This window comes from Balaenoptera borealis, assembly GCF_965194805.1.
Source record: "Balaenoptera borealis genome assembly, chromosome: 4".
In the NCBI taxonomy this organism is placed as follows: domain Eukaryota; kingdom Metazoa; phylum Chordata; class Mammalia; order Artiodactyla; family Balaenopteridae; genus Balaenoptera; species Balaenoptera borealis.
Genome location: NC_138861.1, coordinates 144,502,592 through 144,517,453, shown reverse-complemented (window position 1 = coordinate 144,517,453; position 14,862 = coordinate 144,502,592). Strand labels below are relative to the sequence as shown.

At 39.1% G+C, this 14,862-nt stretch overlaps 1 protein-coding gene and 1 pseudogene across 3 annotated transcripts in view; one reads left to right on the top strand and one right to left on the bottom strand.

The window, feature by feature from the left end:
• The window catches only part of LOC309627678 (uncharacterized protein), a 133,326-nt gene that overhangs the window by 106,467 nt on the left and 11,997 nt on the right, over positions 1-14,862 (top strand). The window lies entirely within an intron of this gene.
• LOC309627672 (ferritin light chain pseudogene) overlaps positions 1-14,862 on the bottom strand; it is a 193,633-nt pseudogene that overhangs the window by 178,181 nt on the left and 590 nt on the right. The window lies entirely within an intron of this gene.

Here is a 14,862-nt window from a genome sequence, read left to right as displayed (position 1 = left end):
AGTAAAATGAAAGTACAGAAAGAGGAAAAGAAACTCCCACTTGCTACCTTAATGCTCCGATACGTTTTTGTGTCCTCAAGTACTCACAAACACGCTTGCCCACGTCAGAACTATGACCTTGCTATTATCAGGACTACTTTACTATTTGGTTTGGGTTTATGTTGTGCTGGTCTGTTTATGGTAAAGGAAGAGTCAAAGCGTATACAACGTCAGACACACTGCACTCAATTTTTATAACAGTGGATACACTATGCTCTCTCTGGCTCTGATAATGTGTGGTCTCTCATTTTTATAATTAAACACATGTTTTAATGCGTGGAAGTGTTTCCCTCATACGTTACTCAAATTTTATAAAGTTATGATTTAATAAGTGTCATACAACAATAAGTCTTTGAATCAGTACAGATTGCAAGTTACTTTACAAGGGTATTCAATAAAACATGTTATAAAGACTCTGTGCCTTGGATTTTGATATATTTGTGTCTCTCTTTTACCAGATATGCATCTCAACATTTATCAGTGGTTGTCCCACAATCTGCTTTTCTTTTATTCTTTTTATTTTATTTTATTTATTTATGTTTAACAATCTTTATTGCAGTATAATTGCTTTACAATGGTGTGTTAGTTTCTGCTATATAACAAAGTGAATCAGCTATACATATACATACCTCCCCCTATCTCCTCCCTCTTGCGTCTCCCTCCCACCCTCCCTATCCCACCCCTCTACGTCGTTGCAAAGCAGTGAGCTGACCTCCCTGTGCTATGCGGCTGCTTCCCACTAGCTATCTATTTTACATTTGGTAGTGTATATATGTCCATGCTACTCTCTCACTTCGTCCCAGCTTACCCTTCCCCCTCCCCGTGTCCTCAAGTCCATTCTGTATGTCTGGATCTTTATTCCTGTCCTGCCCCTAGGTTCTTCAGAACCTTTTTTTTTTTTAGATTCCATATATATGTGTTATCATACAGTATTTGTTTTTCTCTTTCTGACTTACTTCACTCTGTATGACAGACTCTAACTCCATCCACCTCACTACAAATAACTCAATTTCGTTTCTTTTTATGGCTGAGTAATATTCCATTGTATATATGTGCCACATCTTCTTTATCCATTTATCTGTCGATGGACACCTAGGTTGCTTCCATGCCCTGGCTATTGTAAATAGAGCTGCAATGAACGTTGTGGTACATGACTCTTTTGGAATGATGGTTTTCTCAGGGTATATGCCCAGTAGTGGGATTGCTGGGTCGTATGGTAGTTCTATTTTTAGTTTTTTAAGGAACATCCATACTGTTCTCCATAGTGGCTGTATCAATTTACATTCCCACCAACAGTGCAAGAGGGTTCCCTTTTCTCCACACCCTCTCCAGCATTTACTGTTTGTAGATTTTTTGATGATGGCCATTCTGACCAGTGTGACGTGATACCTCATTGTAGTTTTGATTTGCATTTCTCTAATGATTAGTGATGTTGAGCATCCTTTCATGTGTTTGTTGGCAATCTGTATATCTTCTCTGGAGAAATGTCTATTTAGATCTTCTGCCCATTTTTAGATTGGGTTGTTTGTTTTTTTGATATTGAGCTGCATGAGCTGCTTGTATATTTTGGAGATTAATCCTTTGTCAGTTGTTTCGTTTGCAAATATTTTCTCCCATTCTGAGGGTTGTCTTTTCATCTTGTGTATGGTTTCCTTTGCTGTGCAAAAACTTTTAAGTTCCATTAGGTACCATTTGTTTATTTTTGTTTCTATTTCCATTCCTCTAGGAGGTGGGTCAAAAAGGATCTTGCTGTGATTTATGTCATGGAGTGTTCTGCCTATGTTTTCCTCTAAGAGTTTTATAGTGTCTGGCCTTACATTTAGGTCTTTAATCCATTTTGACTTTATTTTTGTGTATGGTGTTAGGGCATGTTCTAATTTCATTCTTTTACATGTAGCTGTCCAGTTTTCCCAGCACCACTTATTGAAGAGGCTGTCTTTCTCCATTGTATGTTTTTGCCTCCTTTATCAAAGATAACATGACCATATGTGTGTGGGTTTATCTCTGGGCTTTCTATCCTGTACCATTGCTCTATATTTCTGTTTTTGTGCCAGTACCATACTATCTTAATTACTGTAGCTTTGTAGTATAGTTTGCAGTCAGGGAGCCTGATTCCTCGAGCTCCGTTTTTCTTTTTTTTTTTTTTAACATCTTTATTGGAGTATAATTGCTTTACAATGCTGTGTTAGTTTCTGCTTTATAACAAAGTGAATCAGTTATACATATACATATGTTCCCATATCTCTTCCCTCTTGCATTTCCCTCCCTCCCACCCTCCCTATCCCACCCCCCTAGGTGGTCACAAAGCACCGAGCTGATCTCCCTGTGCTATGCGGCTGCTTCCCACTAGCTATCCATTTTACGTTTTGTAGTGTATATATGTCCATGCCACTCTCTCACTTTGTCACAGCTTACCCTTCCCCCTCCCCATATCCTCAAGTCCATTCTCTAGTAGGTCTGTGTCTTTATTCCCGTCTTACCACTAGGTTCTTCATGACCTTTTTTTTCCCCCTTAGATTCCATATATATGTGTTAGCATACTGTATTTGTTTTTCTCTTTCTGACTTACTTCACTCTGTATGACAGACTCTAACTCCATCCACCTCACTACAAATAACTCAATTTCGTTTCTTTTTATGGCTGAGTAATATTCCATTGTATATATGTGCCACATCTTCTTTATCCACTTATCTGGAGGGTTTTTATCATAAATGGGTGTTGAATTTTGTTGAAAGCTTTTTCAGCATCTATCGAGATGATTATATGTTTTCCTCCTTCGATTAGTTAATACGGTTTATCACATTGATTGATTTGCGTATATTGAAGAATCCTTGCATTCCTGGGATAAACCCCACTTGATCATGATGTATGATCCTTTTAATGTGCTGTTGAATTCTGTTTGCTAGTATTTTGTTGAGGATTTTTGCATCTATGTTCATCAGTGATATAGACCTGTAGTTTTTTTTTTGTGGCATCGTGGTACAGTTTTGGTATCAGGGTGATGGTGACTTCGTAGAATGAGTTTGGCAGTGTTCCTTCCTCTGCTATATTTTGGAAGAGTTTGAGAAGGATAGCTGTTAGCCCTTCTCTAAATGTTTGATAGAATTCGCCTGTGAAGCCATCTGGTCCTGGGCTTTTGTTTGTTTGAAGATTTTTAATCACAGTCTCAATTTCAGTGCCTGTGATTGGTCTGTTTATATTTTCTGTTTTTTCCTGGTTCAGTCTCTGAAGGTTGTGCTTTTCTAAGAATTTGTTCATTTCTTCCAGGCTGTGCATTTTATTGGCATATAGTTGCTTGTAGTAATCTCTCATGAACCTTTGTATTTCTGCCGTGTCACTTGTTACTTCTCCTTTTTAATTTCTAATTCTGTTGATTTGAGTCTATTTCCTTTTTTTCTTGATGAGTCTGGCTAATGCTTTATCAATTTTGTTTATCTTCTCAAAGAACCAGCTTTTAGTTGTATTGATCTTTGCTATCGTTTCCTTCATTTCTTTTTCATTTATTTCTGATCTGATCTTTATGATTTCTTTCCTTCTGCTACCTTTGGGTTTTTTTGTTCTTCTTTCTCTAATTGCTTTAGGTATAAGGTTCGGTTGTTTATTTGAGATGTTTCCTATTTCTTGAGGTAGGATTGTTATTGCTATAAACTTCCCTCTTAGAACTGCTTTTGCTGCATCCCATAGATTTTGGGTCATCGTGTTTTCATTGTCATTTGTTTCTAGGTATTTTTTGATTTCTTCTTTGATTTCTTCAGTGATATCTTGGTTATTTATTATTAGTAGTTTTTGTTTAGCCTCCATGTGTTTGCATATTTTACAGATTTTTTTTCCTGTAATTGATATCTAGTCTCATAGCATTGTGGTCAGAAAACATACTTGATATGACTTCAGTTTTCTTAAATTTACCAAGGGTTGATTTGTGACCCAAGATATGATCTATCCTGGAGGATGTTCCATGAGCACTTGAGAAGAAAGTGTAATCTGCTGTTTTTGGAGGAAATGTCCTATAAATATCAATTAAGTCCATCTTGTTTAATGTATCATTTAAAGCTTGTGTTTCCTTATTTATTTTCATTTTGGATGATCTGTCCATTTGTGAAAGTGAGGTGTTACAGTCCCCCACTATTATTGTGTTACTGTCGATTTCCCCTTTTATGGCTGTTAGCGTTTGCCTTATGTATTGAGGTGCTCCTATGTTGGGTGCATAAATATTTACAATTGTTTTATCTTCTTCTTGGATTGATCCCTTGATCATTATGTAGTGTCCTTCTTTGTCTCTTGTAATAGTCTTTATTTTAAAGTCTATTTTATCTGATATTAGAATTGCTACTCCAGCTTTCTTGTGACTTCCATTTGCATGGAGTATCTTTTTTCTTCCCCTCACTTTCAGTCTGCATGTGTCCCTAAGTCTGAAGTGGGTCTCTTGTAGGTAGCACATGTATGGGTCTTGTGTTTGTATCCATTCAGCCAGTCTATGTCTTTTGTTTGGAGCATTTAATCTATTTACATTTAAGGTAGTTATCGATATGTATGTTCTGATTACCATTTTCTTAATTGTTTTGGGTTTGTTATTGTAAGTCTTTTCCTTCTCTCATGTTTCCTGCCTAGAGAAGTTCCTTTAGCATTTGTTGTAGAGTTGGTTTGGTGGTGTTGAATTCTCTTAGCTTTTGCTTGTCTGAAAAGGTTCTAATTTCTCCATCAAATCTGAATGAGATCCTTGCTGGGTAGAGTAGTCTTGGTTATAGGTTTTTCCCTTTCTTCACTTTAAATATGTCCTGCCACTCCCTTCTGGCTTGCAGAGTTTCTGCTGAAAGATCATCTGTTAACCTTATGGGGAGTCCTTTTTATGTTAATTGTTGCTTTTCCCTTGCTGCTTTTAATATTTTTTCTTTGTATTTCATTTCTGATAGTTGGATTAATATGTGTCTTGGCGTGTTTCTCCTTGCATTTATCCTGTATGGGACTCTGTGAGCTTCCTGGACTTGCTTGACTATTTCCTTACCCATATTGGGAAAGTTTTCAACTATAATCTCGTCAGATATTTTCTCAGTCCCTTTTTCTTCTCTTCTTCTTCTGGAACCCCTATAATTCGAATGTTTGTGTGTTTTATGTTGTCCCAGAGGTCTCTGAGATTGTCCTAAATTCTTTTCATTCTTTTTTATTTTTTCTCCTCTGCCATAGTTATTTCCACTATTTTATCTACCAGGTCACTTATCTGTTCTTCTGCCTCAGTTGTTCTGCTATTAATTCCTTCTAGAGAATGTTTAATTTCATTTATTGTGTTGTTAATCATTGTTTGCTCTTTAGTTCGAGGTCCTTGTTAAACGTTTCTTGTATTTTCTCCATTCTATTTCCAAGATTTTGGATCATGTTTACTATCATTACTCTGAATTCTTCTTCACGTAGACTGCCTATTTCCTCTTCATTTGTTTGGTCTGGTGGGTTTTTACCTTGCTCCTTCAACTGCTGTGTATTTCTCTGTCTTCTCATTTTGCTTACCTTACTGTGTTTGGGGTCTCCGTTTCACAGGCTGCAGATTCGTAGTTCTCGTTGTTTTTGGTGTCTGCTCCCAGTGAGTAAGTTTGGTTCAGTGGGTTGTGTCGGCTTCCTGGTGGAGGGGACTGGTGCCTGTGTTCTGGTGGATGAGGCTGGATCTTGTCTTTCTGGTGGGCAGGACCACATCCGGTGGTGTGTTTTGGGGTGTTTGTGAACTTATTATGATTTTAGGCAGCCTCTCTGCTAATGGTTGCGTTTGTGTTCCTGTCTTGCTAGTTGTTTGGCATAGGGTGTCCAGAACTGCAGCTTGCTGGTCGTTGAGTGGAGCTGGGTCTTAGCATTGAGATGGAGACCTCTGGGTGAGCTTTCGCCATTTGATATTATGTGGGGCTGGGAGGTCTCTGGTAGACCAATGTCCTGAAGTTGGCTCTCCCACCTCAAGAGACTCTGGCCTGAGACCCGGCCAGAGCACCAAGACCCTGTCAGCCACACAGCTCAGAAGAAAATGGAGAAAAAGAAAGAAAGAAAGTAAAATAAATAAATATATAAGTAAATAAATAAATAAAATAAAGTTATTAAAATAGAAAGTAATTATTAAAAATAAAATTAAAAAGTAATACAAAAAGAGAAAGAAAGAAGAGTGCAACCAAAGCAAAAAACAAATCAACCAATGATAAAAGTGCTAAAAAACTATACTAAAAAAAAACAAAAACAAAAAATGGACAGTCAGAACCCTAGGACAAATGGCAAAAGCAAAGCTATACAGACAAAATCACAAAAAGAAGCATACACATACACATTCACAAAAAGAGAAATAGGAAAAAAAAAAAAAATATATATATATATACACATAAAATAAAAAAAGAGAGCAACCAAATCAATAAACAAATCTACCAATGATAATAAGCTCTAAATAGTAAACTAAGATAAACATAAAACCAGAAACAAATTAGATGCAGAAAGCAAACCCCAAGTCTACAGTTGCTCCCAAAGTCCACCACCTCAATTTGGGATGATTCATTGTCTATTCAGGTATTCCACAGATGCAGGGTACATCAGGTTGACTGTGGAGATTTAATCCTCTGCTCCTGAGGCTGCTGGGAGAGATTTCCCTTTCTCTTCTTTGTTCGCACAGCTCCTGGGGTTCAGCTTTGGATTTGGCCCCGCCTCTGTGTGTAGGTCGCCTGAGGGCATGTGTTCCCGCTCAGACAGGACAGGGTTGAAGTAGCAGCTGCTTCGGGGGCTCTGGCTCACTCAGGCCGGTGGGGAGGGAGGGCTACCGATGCGGGGCGAGCCTGCGGTGGCGGAGGCCAGCGTGACGTTGCAACAGCCTGAGGCGTGCCGTGCGTTCTCCCAGGGAAGTTGTCCCTGCATCATGGGACCCTGGCAGTGGCGGGCTGCACGGGCTCCCGGGATGGGAGGTGTGGATAGTGACCTGTGCTCGCACACAGGCTTCTTGGTGGTGGCAGCAGCGGCCTTAGCGTCTCATACCCGTCTCTGGGGTCCGCGCTGATAACCGCGGCTCGCGTCCGCCTCTGGAGCTCCTTTAAGCGGTACTCTGAATCCCCTCTCCTCGCGCACCCTGAAACAATGGTTTCTTGCCTCTTAGGCAGGTCCAGAGTTTTTCCTGGACTCCCTCCCAGCTAGCTGTGGCGCACTAGCCCCCTTCAGGCAGTGTTCACACAGCCAACCCTAGTCCTCTCCCTGATCTGACCTCTGAAGCCCGAGCCTCAGCTCCCAGCCCCCGCCCGCCCCGGCGGGGGAGCAGACAAGCCTCTCGGGCTGGTGAGTGCTGGTCGGCACCGATCCTCCGTGCGGGAACCTCTCCGCTTTACCGTCTGCACCCCTGTGGCTGCGCTCTCCTCCGTGGCTCCGAAGCTTCCCCCCTCTGCCACCCGCAGTCTCCGCCCGCAAAGGGGCTTCCTAGTGTGTGGAAACCTTTCCTCCTTCACAGCTCCCTCCCACTGGTGCAGGACCCATCCCTATTCTTTTGTCTCTGTTTTTCCTTTTTTCTTTTGCCCTACCCAGGTACGTGGGGGGTTTCTTGCCTTTTGGGAGGTCTGAGGTCTTCTGCCAGTGTTCAGTAGGTGTTCTATAGGAGTTGTTCCACATGTAGATGTAGTTTTGATGTATTTGTGGGGAGGAAGTTGATCTCCACGTCTTACTTCTCCACCATCTTGAAGGCACCCCTGCTTTTCTTTTAAAATGCCTATTTCTATAAAATGGGATAGGAATTCCCAGAAATGATACTTCAAATATTTAATTACTAGAAAGGCAAGGTCCAGTCAGAAGGAAAGGTGCTAATTAAGTCACACAGGACAAAGCACTTAAATGTTAGTCCTTATAATACCCATCTTACATAGGAGGTGTGATAAATTTGAGACATAAAACAAATACAATATATGTAATGCACAAGGAGAGAGTGCTTACCAGACATTAGCCAAGTTAACAAATGTTAGCTGAGAGCTTTACCTCCTTCTTTGGCTGATCTCTCAACATTAATTGAACAAACTATATAAATTAGAGAGCAAGGTATTTTAAAATGTTTAAGATTGAATTAAGGACTGATAAAATGGATGAATAATTCCCAATTCTTGTTTAAACCCGACCAAAGACAAGGTGAATAATTACAGAAGAAAAGGTTTCTATGTACTGTGATGAAATTTATAATGTAAATTCCATGATAAATGGAGGACACAGGAATCAATACATTTTCTGCTTAATTGTGACCTCTCCTTGTGCTTATTTGCAATTCCTTGATTGCTAAAATAAAGCTTGATAAGTTAATACCTGTGCAGAAGGCACATTCTAATCTCCCCAGAAAATCTTAGTGAAAGACACAGTGATTAGGACTGCATCCTCAGGGTTAAGTTTATCCTTCAACACTAGTGGGTAAATTTCAAAAGCATAATAAAATAAATTGACTGAAAATGACAGTTTCTCTCGGAAGCAACTGCTTAGGATTGTTTAGCATGGCATATTCAAATTAGGTATTAATCACAAAGCATTTGTTTAGCTTTTGAAAAGGGTTAATGCCCAGAATGCCATGAGAACTTCTATTTTAAGACTTCCATTACTGGCTGTGAATATCCGTCCTACACAGCAGTTTACAATCTTTAATAGCTACTTATATCATTTGTTTTTCAACTTGTAGAATTTCCTTCTTTTTGTAACAAATTTATCATCGGTGTTCATAAAGTGAGAACTGAAGGAGTATCTATTAAATTTTCCTGTTAAATCAGCAAAAAGCTTGAGGATAACGTTTTGAACTTTTTTTTTTTTTTTAGTATACGGCAACTACCCACTCTAAGAGAATGGTGTTCACAGAGAAATTTTACTTGTATACAGTAAAATAAAATTAAGATGTGAAATATCTATTAGTCATTTTTTATGTCTAGCATTGTTCAAGGAATGCTATTTTATATGTGTGTAAATGATGAGAAACGGGCCATGGCAGAGACTGGCTGGCTATTCATCAAATAAATTTAGCTGCTTCTAGGGTTCAGAGCTAAATTCCCCTTGCAGTGAAAGGTGGCCATATAATTGAGTTCCTGCCAATGGAATGTGGTTGGAAGTGATATTGACCACTTATAAGGCCTAGCCCATACAAGCCTTCTGTTTTCCCTCTATAATCTCTATTACCCAATCTTCAGTGGAGTAAGAGGTGAATTCCACTTGGAAGCCACATTTTTTTTTAAAGCAATTTATTTTTTTTACCGTGCCATGCAGCATGTGGGATCTTAGTTCCCCAAACCAGGGGTTGAACCCGTGCCCCCTGCAATGGAAGCATGGAGTCCTAACCACTGGACCGCCAGGGAGTTCCTGGAAGCGGCATTTTGCAGATGTTAGGGCCACTGGCAGCCTGGATCCCCGAGTGACTTTGTAAAGCAGAATCTCCCTGTACCAAAACAAAAATACCCATTCTTGTTCTGCAAGGTCATTGGAAGAATTTACATTCCCACTAGTATTGCGTGAGAATTTTCCTTGGGTCTCAACTGAAAGCAGGGTGTCTTCTTCAGGAAGCCCAAACTTTCATTTTTGTTTCCCTAGCAATATAAGTTTGCTAGAAGCTCTGCCTAGATTTTTAGCCTCTTTGCCTCCATTTTGCTAATCACAGCTTCTCATCCCATGAAACTTCAGCATCTACAAATCTCAAATGAAAATGCAGCTCAGTACATTCTCTCTCTTCTCCATTATTTCCTTGTTTTCCTAGGATCTTGGCCCCAAAAGTCCTGGCTGCTTTAATAGCCCAAATTCCAACTATTCTTTCCCAGTATTGTGAGATTCCTGAAAACTCTGCTTAACTCAGTTTCTTAGATGCCACTTTAATTTTGGATTCTTCTCTTAATGCATGTGGATTAAGAATAAACAAATACTTCAAGGAAAATGAAGAGAAAACGACAGTTCACTTCAATGATTTTTGCCTGTTCTCTGAGATTGTGGCCCCTCAAATTCTGAAGCCTTGATTGCTTTGTAATGCCATAAAAGTCTGTGACTGTCATTGCTTGTTTGCTGTTTTGTTTTATTTTTATTTTATTCAACGACTATGGTTATTCTTGATAGGAGGGCTACACTTAGAGCAGCTGCCCTGTGTGTATTATCTAGTAGCAGTAGTTTCTCGGTTTCCTTTCAAATACGTGTGACATTCTTTTTGTAGACTGATGATAATTTACCTTAGTGCTGATATTATGAAATGCACTTTTTATTGTTTCATCTGTGGCCCTAAGATTTATTCCCCAAACTGTAGGCCATTCCAGTGACTGCGAGGTCGTGCCTCTCTTCATGTGCAGCTCTTCGTCTTCCTCAGTATTACCTTGTAGTATCCTCCTCCCAATTTCAACATTCTTTAAAATAACAACAAACAATGGATTATTTTCTTATTTTTAATTTCTACTTTTTTAAAAATAAATTTATTTATTTATTTATTTTTGGCTGCATTGGGTCCTCATTGCTGCGCGCGGGCTTTCTCTAGTTGTGACGAGCAGGGGCTACTCTTTGTTGTGGTGTGCGGGCTTCTCACTGTGGTGGCTTCTCTTGTTGTGGAGCACAGGCTCTAGGCTGCAGGCTTCAGTAGTTGTGGCACACAGGCTCAGTAGTTGTGGCTCGCAGGTGCTAGAGCACAGGCTCAATAGCTGTGGCGCACAGGCTTAGTGGCTCCGTGGCATGTGGGATCTTCCCGGACCAGGGCTCGAACCCGTGTCCCCTGAACTGGCAGGTGAATTCCTAATCACTACACGACCAGGAAAGTCCCCCAAAAATGGATTATTTTTAACAATGACAATCTGGAAATACAATGTACACATTTGCAGTTACTCAGGATAAAAATATTATGATACTCAGAACGGTGAACTCAAAACTCTTTTGGTGAGCCTCAACTCTTTAGGGGGTAACCTTCCCTCCATTTGAAGAAGACAATAATATTCTTTAGTTTTGTAATATCACAGTTATTATATGGTCTTCTACAAAGAAGAATTGTGCTTGAAATGCACGTCTTCAAGCAAAGTCCTTGAGGTTTACTCATTAAAATATTTTCATAATTTTATTGGAAACATTTTTATGTTTATGTAAAACTATGTATATAAACTTTTCTGGGCAAATTGAAGGCATGGGGCAAAACATGACTGTTTATATCTTCCTTTCTTTTGTTAGGTGAAGTGTTAACTATATACAAATAGATGATTACAACACAACACGTGTGAAATAAAGTAGAATGTGTAGTTTCTGACTTGCTGAAGGGACGTTGATGAATCCTAGAGAAAACATATTTTTCATTTTCACCTAGGTTAGATACCCTCCTCTCTTTTAACCTTTCCTTGACTATACAGCTCTCCTGTGTCTGTATTTTACTGTATTTATGAAACATTTGCTACATTTCAAAGATTGTGCTAGGCGGTGAAGATAAAATTTTACTTTGACTTACGTTTATTAACTTTCCCCAGATACATAGATTTGATATCTTATATTCTTCTTCATTATTTAAAGTCCTAGATGTATATTACTGAGTGTTTTAAAGCATATTGTTTATATTGTTCTTGTTATCTATTACCATGTAATAAACCATCCCAAAGCTGAGTGACTTAAAACAACAATTTACAGTAAGTCTCCTATGTACGCAACCTCCAAGTTGTGAACTTTCAAAGATACAAATGTGCGTTGGCATGTCCAATCACAGAAGTTAGTTCACATGTCTGGCATACATTGTCACATGCGTGCATCCTCTACAAATGGTTGTGCTTTTGTGTACTTTAGTGTACAGTACTCTGTAGAGTACAATAGTACAGTATCTTTATTTCAAGCCCAGGATGTCTGGAAGCAAGCGTAAAAGCAGCGGTGATGTAGTTGGTACTGTACTGTACTTTTCGAAGTACTGTACTGTAAGATTAAAAATGTTTTATTTTTGTGTTTGTTTTTTATGTATTATTTATGTGAAAAGTATTTATAAACCTATTACAGTACAGTACTCTATAGCCAATTGTGTTAGTTAGGTACCTAGGCTAACTTTGTTGGACTTACGAACAAATTGGACTTACGAACGCACTCTCAGAACAGAACTCGTTCGTATGTAGGGGACTTACTGTATAATTATCTCTCATAATTCTGTGTGTTGACCGGGCTCAGCTGGGCAATTCTTGTGTGCAGTCTTTAGTGCTATTGTAGTCATATGTTGCAGGCTCATCTAGACTGAATATCCAAGATGGCTCATGTACATGGCCTGCAATAGATATTGACTGTTGGCTGGGGACTGTTGACGCCCCATGACTTAGGCTTCTCACAACCTGTTGGCTAGTTTCACATAGGAAACAACCTGAGAGCGAGTGTTCCAAGAGAGCAGAAGTGGAAGTGGCCAGTGTGTTAAGACCTGGGCCTGGAAACTGTTTCAGCAACAGTGCTGCCGTATTCTATTAGTCAGTACATCTCAATAGACTGAGCCCAGAACCAAGGGGAAGGTACACAGCTGCCACCTGTCAAAGGGAGGAATGTTAAAAAAATGTGCGGTCGTTCTTATTCCACCATATATATGTATGTCTGTGTTTGTGCATTTATAATTATACAATAAATAAATCCACAATTATTTTAAAATTTCAAACATACAAAGTAAGAGTGAAAACTTTCTCTTTTCCTCTCCCCTAATTGCACTCTCTTTTCAAATATTATTAGTATTAGTTGGTCTTTATCCATGTGAATCTTTTTCTACTTACTAAGTATATTTTGATTTTGCTTACTTTTACATAAATAGAATCAAGTCCCTATTTTCTGAAAATTACTCTTTTTATTTAACAATATATTTTAGATATTTTAATTTATCAATATATGTATGCACATATAATTTAAAATTACCTAGTATTCTATAGTGTTGATATATTTATTATATTTCTAGATGATGATTTAGATTGTTTACAACCTTCAGTTATTTCATACAGCATTGTTCCTTTTCATTCCTCTTTGTACATGTGCAAAAGTTTCACTAAGATATATACCAAAAGTGGAATCACTAAATTGATGGATATTAACATTTTTTAAAAAGATGCTGTTTAAATAGGCATTACCATTTTACACTTTCTTCAGCTGTACTGTATGAGAGTGCCTCTTTTTCCTCATCATTGTCAATTCTGGTTATTATTTGTCTTTTCAATTTTTTAAAATCTAATGGATGAAAATGATTCTAAGTGTAGGCATTTCAGTTTTCAGTCCCTTCGTTTTTGCTTACTCCTATTGCCATTGAGTCAATTTTGTATTTTTTTCTGTGAATTGCCCGTCTTTACAATTTACCTATTTTCCTACTGGTTGTATGTCATTAAAAAAAATGATATAAAGATACTCTTTACAAGTTCTCTATGTCCATTAATTCTTAGTTCATCATACATCACACATAAAATGGGTACATGGGGGCTCTATCTTGCTCCGCATCTTGTAACTCAGTCTTGAAGATGTGTTCTCATGGTTCTCCATTCCCATGGGGAGGCCAGAGTCAGTTTCAGGTTGGTGAAATTTTGTGACCTGCAATGTGTTCACTTGGAAAGCGGGCTGTGCGTGGTGGAAGGTCAGCTTGCATATGCTGCTGGGGTGCTAAGACTGCCACACGTTGGGTGCACCTTACTAGCAAATGAGTCAGGCACCAGAAGCCCAAATCACAGATATCTGTGAACTTTCGTATGTATTTGTGCTTATTTTTCAGTAGTGAAATGAAAGCATATACAAACAAATCTCAGTCGTCATTTTTACCAGTATCTGAACTTAGACTGGACTTTGTGATCTGGCCAATTTGTTTGATACAGTCTACAAGATAGGCAAGAAGGACATCACACTTTCAATGGAGGGCAAGTGGAGAAAAATAACAACATTAGCAGGCAATCCGAAGGTAATGGATCTCACCCTTTTGCTCACATCCATTACTGTATGTATCCCCACTTGAGCTTGAGCAGAGAGCTCTTTGTGAAGGCATTTAGAGAAAGACTCTGATGGGGGAGGCTGATGAAGTGCTACTGAGTCCCTCTCTGGAGTGTTGTGAACGACAGAGAAATTTTAGTGGAAAAGGGTTGGATCCTGCACCTCTAGCCACGTGGAGTGTTCCAGACTTGGCTTGGTGGCCTACAGCAAAGAGACCACGCCTGGGTTGTCTCAGGTACGATAGTCTCATGGACACATCCAGAGGCCTGGGAGGCTGAGCTGGCCTCCCCGGGAAGGCCAGTGCATCCGCCACCGTCTGCCATCGATCTGTGGCAGATTGATTGCGGTAGAAGAGTAGTCCCTAGTTAGAATATCCACCTCCTTCGAGGTGTACCGCTGGGTTGAATTATCAGAGAAAATAGAGGACTCCTAGTTAAATCTGAATTTCAGATTTCAGACAATGAAAATTTTTTAGTATAAATGTGTCTCCTGTAACATTTGAACATACTTATATTAAAAAAATTTAGTCATTGCTTATCTGAATTTCAATTTTAACTGGGTGTTTTAGATTTTCATTAGCTAAATTCGGCAACCCAATACCTAGTTGTCAATTTCATGTAGTATCTTCTTTTGGCCTGCACCTTACAGCTGATTTTGAACCGGTGTAGAACAGAGAATTATCTGCCAACGTTATCATTCTGGATTCTTTAATAGAAGTCTGTGGAACTTACCAAGTCCACGTAGGCCTTTGGCTATGTTCTCTCCCATGGGGTGGGGAATCCTGAGAACACAGCCTGGTCAGTGAGTCCTACAGAGTAAAGATCGACAAATAAGTCTTGAAGAACTGTCTGGTAACGGCAGGCCAGATAATCACTACTTCGTAACTGAGGACCCTGAGGTAAAACATAGCAAGTCACTGAAATGTAAAGCCTTATGAAC